Below are 11544 nucleotides of genomic sequence, written 5' to 3'. Positions count from 1 at the left end.
CAGAACATTTTCTTAATAAGCTTTGTTACGCCAACTGACCTAGAGGTCCCCTGAAAGCATGTCCCCACACCCCTACCCCTGCTACTCTGTCCCTCAAAGTGTTTGACTGTATTCAGGAAACTTCTTAGCTTTGGTTTACTCCAGTTGTGCTAACTTCCCCTGTAGTGTGTACTGTCCTTCCCTTCACCTAAGATAATTCTTATCTACTATCTAGTTGTAAATAACCCTCACCCTCCCTCCCCACCCTCGTAACCATCAAAGAATGTTTTCTTCTGTGTTTAAACCTTTTCTTGAGTTCTTATACTAGTGCTCTTATACAATATTTGTCCTTCTGTGACTGACTAAATTCACTCAGCATAATGACCTCCAGCTTCCTCCATGTTATAAGATGTTTCATGGCTTCATCGTTGTTCTTTATCGTTGTGTAGCATTCCACTGTGTGGATATACCATAATTTGTTTATCCATTCATCCACTGATGGGCACCTAGGTTGTTTCCATCTTTTTGCTATCGTGAACAGTGCTGTAATGATCATGGGTGTGCATATATCTATTCATGTGATGGCTCTTATTTCTCTAGGATATATTTCAAGGAGCAAGAGAGCTGGATTGTATGCTACTTCTATTTCCAGCTTTTTAAGGAAGTGCCAAATAGATTTCCAAAGTGATTGTACCATTTTACATTCCCACCAACAGTGTATAAGTGTTCCAGTCTCTCCACAACTTCTCCAGCATTTATTATTTTGTGTTTTTTTCGATTAATGCTAGCCTTGTTGGGGTGAGATGATATCTCATTGTAGTTCTGATCTGCATTTCTCTAAACAGCTAATGATCATGAGCATTTCTTCATGTGTCTGTTTGCCGCCTGAGTATGTTCTTTGGTGAAGTGCCTGTTCATATCCTTTGTCCATTTTTTAATTGGGTTATTTGCCTTTTTGTTGTTGAGGTTTTGCAGTATCTAGTAGATTTTAGAGATTAGATGCTGATCGGATTTGTCACAGCCAAAAATTTTTTCCCAGTCTGTAGGTTGTCTTTTTACTCTTTTGGTGAAGTCTTTTGATGAGTAGAAGTGTTTGATTTTTAGGAGTTCCCATTTATCTAGTCTCTCTTCTGATGCTTGTGCATTGTTACTTATGGTTCATATCGTATTTATGCCGTGTATTAGGGTTCCTAGTGCTGTTTCTGTTTTTTCTTCCATGATCTTTATCATTTTCGATTTTATATTTAAGTCTTTGATCCATTTTGAGTTAGTTTTTGTGCATGGTGTGAGGTATGGGTATTGTTTCAGTTTTTTGCAGACGGATATCCAGTTATGACAGCACCATTTGTTAAAGAGACTGTCTTTTCCCCAATTAATGGACTTTGGGCCTTTGTCAATATCAGCTGCTCATAGATGAATGAATTTATGTCTGGATTCTCAATTCTGCTCCATTGGTCTATGTATCTGTTGTTGTACTAGTACCAGGCTGTTTTGATTACTGTGGCGGTATAATAGGTTCTCAAATCAGGTAGTGTGAGGCCTCCTACTTTGTTCTTCTTCTTGAGTAATGCTTTACTTATTCATGGCCTCCTCCCTATTCTGACACATTTTTAATGGTATCTATGAATATTGCTTCATTGCCATTCTATGTTTTCTTTCTGGAACTCTGATTTGGTCATCTCATAGTCTCTCTTATATTTTCTACATCTTTTCATTTGTCTCTGTATGGCCTTCTATGTAATTTCTTTCTCTTTTTAATACTGTATTGTCTCCTTGTTTAGCCTAACACTTAATTTTTAAGTTCAATTATTATACTTTTTATTTAAGATAGTCTCTTCTCTTTTTAACATGTCTGGTCACTTTTACAGTCTCTTGCTTTTTATTCATGTTTTAGAATCCCTCTTTTATTAACTGGAGCTCTGGTGGCACAGTAGTTAAGAGCTATGGCTGCTAACCAAAAGGTCGGCAGTTCAAATCCACCAGTGGCTCCTTGGAAATCATATGGGGAAGTTCTACTCTGCCCTGTAGGGTTGCTATGAGTCAGAATTGACTTGATGGCAACAGGTTTGGTTTTATTAATTAAACATATTAAACCCATTTATTTTATGTACTATATTTCTATTAGCTGAAATCTCTGTACATCTATTTCAGTTGTTTGTTGTTTCTGCTGACTCTTGCTCTTAGTGTTTAGATTTTTTCCCTCTTTATGTTTTGTCATCTTGCTGTGAAAACTTATTTTTTAGAATTCTAACTCTGTGATTATTTGATAACTGAGTTGATAGTGCATTCCTCCATGAGGTATTTATGATCATTTTTGCCCAGGTACAAAAGAACATTATAGACCCAGGTCCATTTAAACTTAAAATCCTCCACTTGCAGGGTTTTAGGAACCATGCTAATATTGTAAATTAAGACCCCAAATCCAAGTGAATGTCAGCTGGCAATTATCAGGGAACATTTTAACTTCACCCAGAGCTGTAGGCCTTTGCAAGATGACCTCTGATCAACCTCTCTAGCCTGTGTGGGACCCAAAGCTTTTTTCTCAATCTTATCCCCCTGCATGCACAAAGCTTCTATGCCAACAAGAATGAATGAATGCCCCCAAAATATGCAGTGACTTCAGCACTTGTGTACCTCACAGGATGTACTTCTGTTTCATTCCTACCTCCCAAATTTCCCTTATTTTCTTACAGATTCATCCACTCATTTTAAAAGACATTTTTTTATACTGAATTTAGTATTTCACATGCTTGGTACAGTGAGGGATTCAAGAATTGTTGTCTATTATATTGTCAGAAAATGGAAGTCTACTTATTACTTCTATAATTGCTTTGTAAAATTTAAAGGAAGGATATATGTATTTCTGATAAATTTTATTTTAGTGTGTTCAGTATAGTCTACAAGTCTGTCAAGAGCACTGATAATCTTGACTGAGTCATTATATTAGCTTACCTTAGAAGCTGTATATCATCTGCAAATGTGTTTAAACCTTTTCAGCCTTCACCCAAGTCTCTGATCAACACAGCTTCTGACAAAAAGAAAAGCTTAACAATTAATATTGATACTCTTTATAGCAAATCCAACATCTGTTCTTAATGCTATCAGATATACAGAATCATTAACCTAAATGTTCATCACAATCAGATACAGATAAAACAGAAAAACTCCCCTACCCCAATTACTTCAAGTGGTAGGCCTTTTTAAAAGTAATATTAAACTGAATGAAAAATATATTTATCATCAAGGGAAACTAGCAGAAGTATGAAGGGGTAGATTGGATGAGGGGGCTCTAAATCAAAAAAGCAAGCCTGTTGCCATCAAGTCGGTTCCGACTCACAGCGACCATATATGACAGACTAGAACTGCCCCATAGTGTTTCCAAGGCTGTAAATCTTTATGGAAGCAGACTGCCACGTTTTTCTCCCATGGAGCAGCTGGTGGGTTTGAACCGCCAACCTTTCTGTTAGCAGCCGAGTGCTTAACCACTGTGCCACCAGGGCTGCCCTTAACTACTCTAACCTCCAAAATTTCCATCAGTTCCCATCTCCCACGGAAAGAAACACAACTTATTTAAATTAGTATCTTAAAGGCCAATGTTAATAAAACGGCTGTGCAAAGCCTTCCCTGATTTAAGGATACTGTAGAGGAAACCCTTGTGGTGCAGTGGTTAAGAGCTACGGCTGCTAACCAAAAGGTCAGCAGTCAAAATCCACCAGGTGCTCCTTGGAAAACCCTACGGGGCAGTTCTATTCTGTCCTAGAGGGTCACTATCAGTCAGAACGAACTCCACAGCAATGGGTTTGGTTTGGATTCTTTTATAAAGGAGCCCTGGCAGTTCTAATCTGACCTACAGGATCAGTATGAGTCTGTCAAAGGCAGTGGGTTTTTGGTTTTTATTGTTTTACAGCACAAAGCTTAGAACAGCTTTGAATGGTCCAAAGGGAAACCTTGAGGGTTTTTGCTTTTAACAGCATCATGAAAATTCATGCCTGCTAGGTTTTTTTTTCTTTTTTCTGCTTCATCATACTTTTAGTTTACATCTTTTACTAATATTAGTAATCAATGTCAACTTTTTGTAAAATTTTTACTTCCAACATCAATATAAGGACAGGTGTGTGTGTGCGCGCGCACATTTACATGTTCTCATCAGAAATAAATGAAGACTTACACTTCTCGCCTTTAATGAATTACTCTTGCGTGAAGAATGTGTAAACCACTGATTTTGGATTTGCATCTTTATTTTTCCGAGCAGCAACTATAGGTTTAAACAGAACACTTAGCTCCTGTTATTCTTTCTTCTCAATATTTGATGTATATCCTGCAATAACGTAGTAGAAAAAGTACAGCCTTTGGAGTCACATAGATGAGTGTCTAAATCTCAACCTCCCACTCAATAACTGTCTAATCTGAAGCAATTTGCTTAATTTCTCTGAACCTGTTGGGGAACCAATACAATGGATCTCCATGGGTAGCTGCAAGAATCAAATCATAGGTATATATGATTTGATTTGATATATACAGTGCCTAGGACAGTACCTGCCACACAATGTGTACTCTGTTATGTTAGCTCTCCTTCTGTGTAACTTTGTACTTCATTTCCACTTTACATAATCTTTCAAAGGATTTTTCAGACTAAATTTTCTTAAATTATACCCTTGATAAAGTTCTGTGGTTTTATTCAACAACTATCAACAATATACATAAAATACTTTCAAAATAGCAGTATACCAACAATACTACTACTGAATATATCTCACTAAGATGGTATGGTACAAATCTATGTTCTAAAGTCACTAGATATTGTTCCTTTCCCCATGAGGTTATGTCACCAAAATACTAGATGGTTATATAAACTTGCTTCAGTTCCTTTTCAGATTTTTCTTTTCATTTCCCCTTTTTATCTAATTTTATTTTTGTATATGTAAACATATATGATTCCAAGGTCAAAATTACATAAACAAGTTATATTCAGAAAAATCTCTTTTCCATCCTTGGCATCTTTCTCCTGTTCCCTCTCTCTCTGCCTATATAGGTTACTCTAATCCTGTCCACCCCACCCCGCCCCACCTCACAATGTATCCTGGAGGCCATTCTATACTGGTATGTAGAGAGTTTCTATGTTCTCTTTTTTTCTGTTGTTTGGATGTACTTTACCTAATCATTGGTACATACTAAGTTTCTATATTCTTTTATGACTGTAGACTAATCCATATTATTGTTGTTGTTAGATGCCATTGAGTTGATTCTCACTCACAGCGAGCTCATGTGACACAGCAGAACTGACCCATAAGGTTTTCTCGCCTGTAATCTTTACAGACTCAGATTGCCAGGTCTTTCTCCCTTGGAGCTGCTGGGTGGGTTTGAATTGCCAACCTTTCTGTGCCACCTGGACTCCTTCATATAGTCCCATATTAATGGGCATTTTGGTTGTTTCCATTATTTGCTAGTACAAAGACTGTTAGTACTAGTACAAAGTTTGTTAGTCATGCTGACATGACTAACCTTACACAAATGTCAGTTTATATTTTGTGTTAATGTGTTTTTGAAATAGATTCCTAAAAGTTAGATGCTGAGGTCAAAGGGTAAATGTGTAGGTACTTTTGCTAGACATTGCCAAATTGCCTCTTACAGGATTTATGCTTTTGAATTCCTACCAGCAATGTATGAAAGTACACGCTGTCCCACAGTATACAGGGTATATTGTATAATTTATGGATTTGGGGTGAGAAATGGTGTCTTAGTACAGCTTTAATTTGCATTTCTCCTTGTATGACTGAAGCTGAATATCTTTGTATGTTTGTCATCTACATTTCTTTGAAAAAAAATTTTTTTTTTGTATTTTAGATGAAGGTTTACAGAACAAATAGTTTCTCTTTAAACAGTCAGTACACATATTGTTTTATGACGTTGGTTAACAACCCCATGACATGTCAACACTCTCCCTTCTCGACCTTGGAAGACCTTTTTTCTGGTGAAAATATACATAGCCAAAGTTACACTATTTCAAAAGTTTCTACATGTACAATTCAGTGACATCGATTACATTCTTCCAGTTGTGCTGCTATTCTCACTATCCTTTTCCAAATTATTCCATCACCATAATCTTCAACTTACTGCCCCCTAGGCTTCCCATCAAATCTTTCGAGTTGCTGTTGTCAATTTGATCTCACATAGATAATTCTTTTTTTTCTTTTTTTTGGTACCTTAGATGAAGGTTTGCAGAATACTTTCTCATTAAACAGTTAGTTACATATATTGCCCTATGACAATGGTTAACAACCCCACGATGTGTCAACACTGTCCCTTCTCAACCTGGGGTTTCCTATCACCAGCTTTCCTGTCCTCTCCTGCCTGTTAGTCCTTGTCCCTGGACTGCTGTACCTCATTAGTCCCGTTTTGTTTTATGGGGCTGTCCAATCCCTGGCTGAACGGTGAACCTCAGGAGTGACTTCACCACTGAGCTAAAAGGGTGTCCGGGAGTCATATTCTCGAGGCTTCTCCAGTAAATGTCAGGCCAGTAAATCCGGCCTTTTTTTGTGAGTTATAATTTTGTTCTATCTACATCCTTCTACAGCTCTGTCCAAGACCCTCTGCTGTGATCCGCATCAGAGCAGTCAGTGGTGGTAGCCGGGCACCATTACATTTGTTTTTCTGTGAACTCTCTGTTCATATGTTTGGTCCATTTTTCTATTGGGTTGATGGTCTGTTTGCCTTGATTTTTAGGAGGCTGCTCTCATTAAAGAGATTGGCTCTTTGTGATATAAGTTCCAAATACTTTCCCCACTTTATCATTTGTCTTCTGACTTTGTTTATGGCATTTTTTATCATGTAAAGGGTTTTTTTTTTTTTTTCTTTTTAAGATAGTGGAATTTATCATGTTTTTATTTCTTGTGGGATTGAGTCATAGTTATAAAATCCTTGGCTTACACATTCCTACACTTTTTAATAAATGTTGCTCCATGGCTGTTTTGCTTTGTTCATGCTGTTGGCAAGTCTGCAGCTAACCTCATCTTTCTGCCTGGAAGCCCAGGGAATTTGTCTTCATTATCTTTATCTTGAAAGTCCAATAGTTTTACTAGGACATGACTTGGAGTTGACTGTTCTGGATCAAATTTCCCAGTATACAACCAGTCCTTTCAACATGTAGATTTGAGTCTTCTCTGATTTCCAAAATGTTTTCTTGGATTAAAGTTTTAAATATTAGCTCTGATCCACTGTTTTGTTCCCCTCCCCAACCACCTCCCACCCCCCATGGCAACTTTAATTTTATATATCGTCTATAACCATCTTGGAGCCCTGATAGCACGGTGGTTAAGAGCTTGGCTGCTAGCCAGCAGGTTAGCAGTTTGAATCTACCAGCTGCTCCTTGGAAACTCTATAGGGCAGTTCTATTCTAGCCTATAGAGTCGCTGTGAGTCAAAATCGAATCAACAGGAATACCCATCTTATTTACTCATTTTCTGTATCACTTTCTCTTTGATTCTTTTATCTTTCCTCACTTAATTTTCATTCTCTTGGCTGTTTTCACACCTTTCCTCAATGCCCCTTATATGTTCAGTCAAATTGATTCTTCCTTGGCACCTTGGAATTTCCCTTCATTTTAAAAAGATGATTTTTGTCTTTTTCATTTTACTCAGTCAGCTCAGTAAATTCACTTTTCACATTTTCATCTTTTTGTCCATTCCTTTTTCAGTTTTTAAATTGGGATTTGAAATTTTTATTTCTGCAAGTGCTTGTTGAAAGATATTTAATTCAGGTAGAAGATTTGTGCTATAGTAGTTGAATGTTTTGGGGAGACTTTTCATCAGATGAAATGTTTCTCATTTTATGTTTTCTACTTATACTAACTTTTTATGGATGTTGTCTACCATCTTCTATTCATTTTCAAATGTTTTAATTTTCCTAAACCAGAATGAGGCATTCGGATGACTTATTAGCTTTCCTAATTCAACTTATTGCTGATTTAAGAAGTTTCTTCAATCTTGTTTCATTAGGATCCTTAGTTCCTACTACTTTTTTTTATTCTTCACCATTAAGCCTCCAGGGAGGTGGTGCCCTTCCAAGACACTCTTATTCCTCTGAAGCAGCAATGACAAGTCCCTTCCTTTTGTCTAACAGTTCTCAAACCTGGTCTCAGTCTTTCCCAATTAACGGTAGGGCTTTCCATTTCTTGCAGTTATTTTCTCTGTGTTCTGCTCCTCCAGAACCTGTCCCCTCTCCCCTTTTCTATGTAGTCTCCACCTGACTTGTCACTTCAATGTGGGGTCCAGAACTGGCTCTGCAGGATTTTAGTGTTTGTTTCCCTAGACACTGATAATGGGAAATTATGTTGGTTAGGCATGGGTGATCGTTTTCTTTGCTCTCCTTATAGATCGGAGAGATTTAAGGGTAAGCACTGCCTGCTAACCAAAACGTTGGCATTTCAAACTCACCGGCCACTCCGTGGGAGAAAGATGTGGCAGTCTGCTTCGGTAAAGATTTACAGATTTGGAAACCCTATGGGGCAGTTGTACTCTGTCCTACAGGGTTAGTACGAGTTGGAATCAACTCAACGGCAATGAGATAGATTTGGATTTAGACAGCTGCCATTATCCTACGGTAACTTGGAGGCAGATTTTAAAATTTATTTTTAAAAATTATTTCTATTTTTACTGTATGATGGTAAAATTTTTGTTTGACTATTTCTAATTTTAGAATTTATTTATGTTTCTTCGTGGTCTAAGTATTAATTTTTATTAAGTGCTCCAAGTCCACTTGAAAAGATATATTCTCTATTAGTGGATTCAAAGTTTGATATATATTTATCAGATCTACCTTACTGATTATATGTTATCACTAAATTCTGTCCACTTGAGGTGGCTTATTTTGAGAGAGATATGTTAAATTATTGCCATGTTTCTATTTCTCCTTACATCTTGTAGTTTTTATTTTACAAAAGTTATTGATGTTATTTGGTGCATAGACATTTTAAAAAATCTTCATTGTGAATTCTAAAAATGTCCTTCGTCTTAATACATTTGGCTTAAATTCTACCTTGTCTGATAACAAGATGATAAATCCTGTTTTTTTTAGAAATTTATATTGATCTGGTATATCTTTACCCTTTATCATTATTAATGTTGTTATGAATTATTAATTATTAAATCTCATCACTTTTGTTGTTATGTGGCATTGAATAGATTTCCTCTCATATGGCTCCATGTGACAGAGTAGAACTGTCTCAGAGGGTTTCTCTAGGCTGTAACCTTACAGAAGGAACCCTGGTGGCACAGTGGTTAAGCGTTCAGCTGCCAACTGAAAAGTTGGTGGTTCAAACCTACCAGCCACTCCGCGGGAGAAAGATGTGGCAGTCTGTGTCCATAAAGATTTCAGCCTTGGTAACCTTACAGGACAGCTCTACCCTGTCATACAGAGTCGCTAAGAGTCAGAATTGACTTGATGGCAACAGTAATCTTTACAAGAGCAGATCGACAGGTCTTTCTCCTGTGGAGACACTGGGTGGGTTCAAACCACAAACTTTTTGGTTAGCAGCCGAGTGTTTAACCATTGAGCCACCAGGGTTCCTTTTATTATCATTAATCATACTTTTTAAAGGTATGCCTTTTGTATACAGCATATAGTTGGATTTTGCTGTCAGCCAATCTGAAAATCTTTTTTTTTTCAGTGAATGAGTTCAACCCATTTACATTTCCTGATACACCTGATATTTTTTGTGCTGTAAAATTGTTCCATGTTCTATTTTGTGTATGTACTGTCAGACTATATAACATTTACATAGTATTTTATCACCATTATCCCCATCTTTTAATCTTAGTGTTATACCAAATATTCAATGCTCACCACTGGACCCAAGATACTCCAGTCATTTCCTAGTTCTCTGAAACTTGTTCTCTAGGATATTCTTCAGGAGGAATCATGTAGCCTAGAATCCTTTCATGTTTAAATGTCAGTCTGTGTCCTGAATTCCTGAAGGATAATTTGGTTAGATATGAAACACTTTATTTCCTTGAATATTTAAAAAATGTTGCTTTGTTATTACCTAGCATAAAATGTTGCTGTCGAGAAATTTAATCCAATCTGATTTTCTTTATAAGTGACTTGATCTTTTTGCATGGATGCAAAATTATTTTTTTTTCTTTTTCCTTTATTTTTTTAAATACAACAATTTTACAAGAACATATCTCAGTGTTAACTGTTCTGAGTTAATATCCTCAGATTCATAGTGTGCCCTTACAATATATGTAGATTCAAACACTTTTAAGGAAAGTGTTCTTGAATTATACTTCTAATATTTGTTCTGTTCCACTGCTTTGGTTTACTTTTGGGGAACTCCAATTATATGTATTTTGGCTTTTAACCTGTCTTCTTTGTCACTTTCTCTTGACTCCTTTAAAAAAATCTGATATTTTTCACTTTTCTCCATTCTATCTTCTATTTCTCTTATTGTGCTTTCTGTGATATTCACTTTTGTTCTAATTTAATCTTGATTAAATTTCTCCTTTTTCCTAATTCTTTCCTGAGTTATATCAGCTCTCATTTTTTTATCTATGATCTACCATCTCATTCCTGAGCTCTGTTTCTGATTTGTGTTCTTTCAAAGATTTCATCTTCTCCTTATTTTCTCTTATTTCATTTTTAGATACTTAGGTTATATTTTCATCTGTTTTGTTTTCATTATAGGATGTAATGTTACATGGTTCATTTTTGTTTTTTCTTATAACTTAGTATGTAATTATATTATATTCCTTTTCCCCACATATTTATATGTTTTCCTGGACTAATTAACAGGAGGTTACTGTGTTATACTGTATGGACACCACAAAATGCTTTTAAGTCCATTCCCCAGTTGAGGTATATCTGGGTATTTCCAGTATTTGGTGGTTACGAATAAACCTGTTATAAATATTCACAGGGAGGCTTTCGTGTGAACATAGATTTTCATTTCACATTTTATGAGAAAAGCACAAGACCAGTCATTGGGGAAATGCAAATTAAAGACATAATGAGATATTACTACATACCTCTTACAATGACTAAAATCTAAAAAAAAACTAACAATGCCAAGTGCTGGCAAGGATGAGAACTTACTGGAGCTCTCATAATTTGCTGACAAATTTCAACCTAACAGTGGATCACTAGGCCATAAGGGTATGTTTAACTTTATAAGAAACTGTCAAACTGTCTTTCAAATGGGTATACTATTTTGTATTCCTATCAGCAAGACATGAGAGTTGCAGTTGTTTCCCATTCTTGTCAGAACTCGGTATTCTCTTTTTAGGGGGGGTAAGGGGGACATGCTAAGAAGTTGTGTGGATCTCATTGTTTTAATCTGCATTTCCCCAGTGACTATTCTATACTTTTTTTATTTAACACTAATTGATGATCATTTTCCCATGTCACTGAACAGCCTACTTCACTAAATATCCTTTGAAAACATCCTTTTAAAAGGTTGAAAAATAGCCTATCATAGGAAATGAACAGACACTTCACCAAAGAAGACATTCAAATAGCCAACAGACACATGAGGAAATGCTCGCTATCACTAGCCATTAGAGAAATGCAAAT

This window comes from Trichechus manatus, unplaced genomic scaffold (assembly GCF_000243295.1).
Source record: "Trichechus manatus latirostris isolate Lorelei unplaced genomic scaffold, TriManLat1.0 scaffold00044, whole genome shotgun sequence".
Lineage (NCBI taxonomy): Eukaryota > Metazoa > Chordata > Mammalia > Sirenia > Trichechidae > Trichechus > Trichechus manatus.
The sequence above is the reverse complement of the archived record's forward strand: the minus strand, read 5'-3'. Positions refer to the sequence as shown.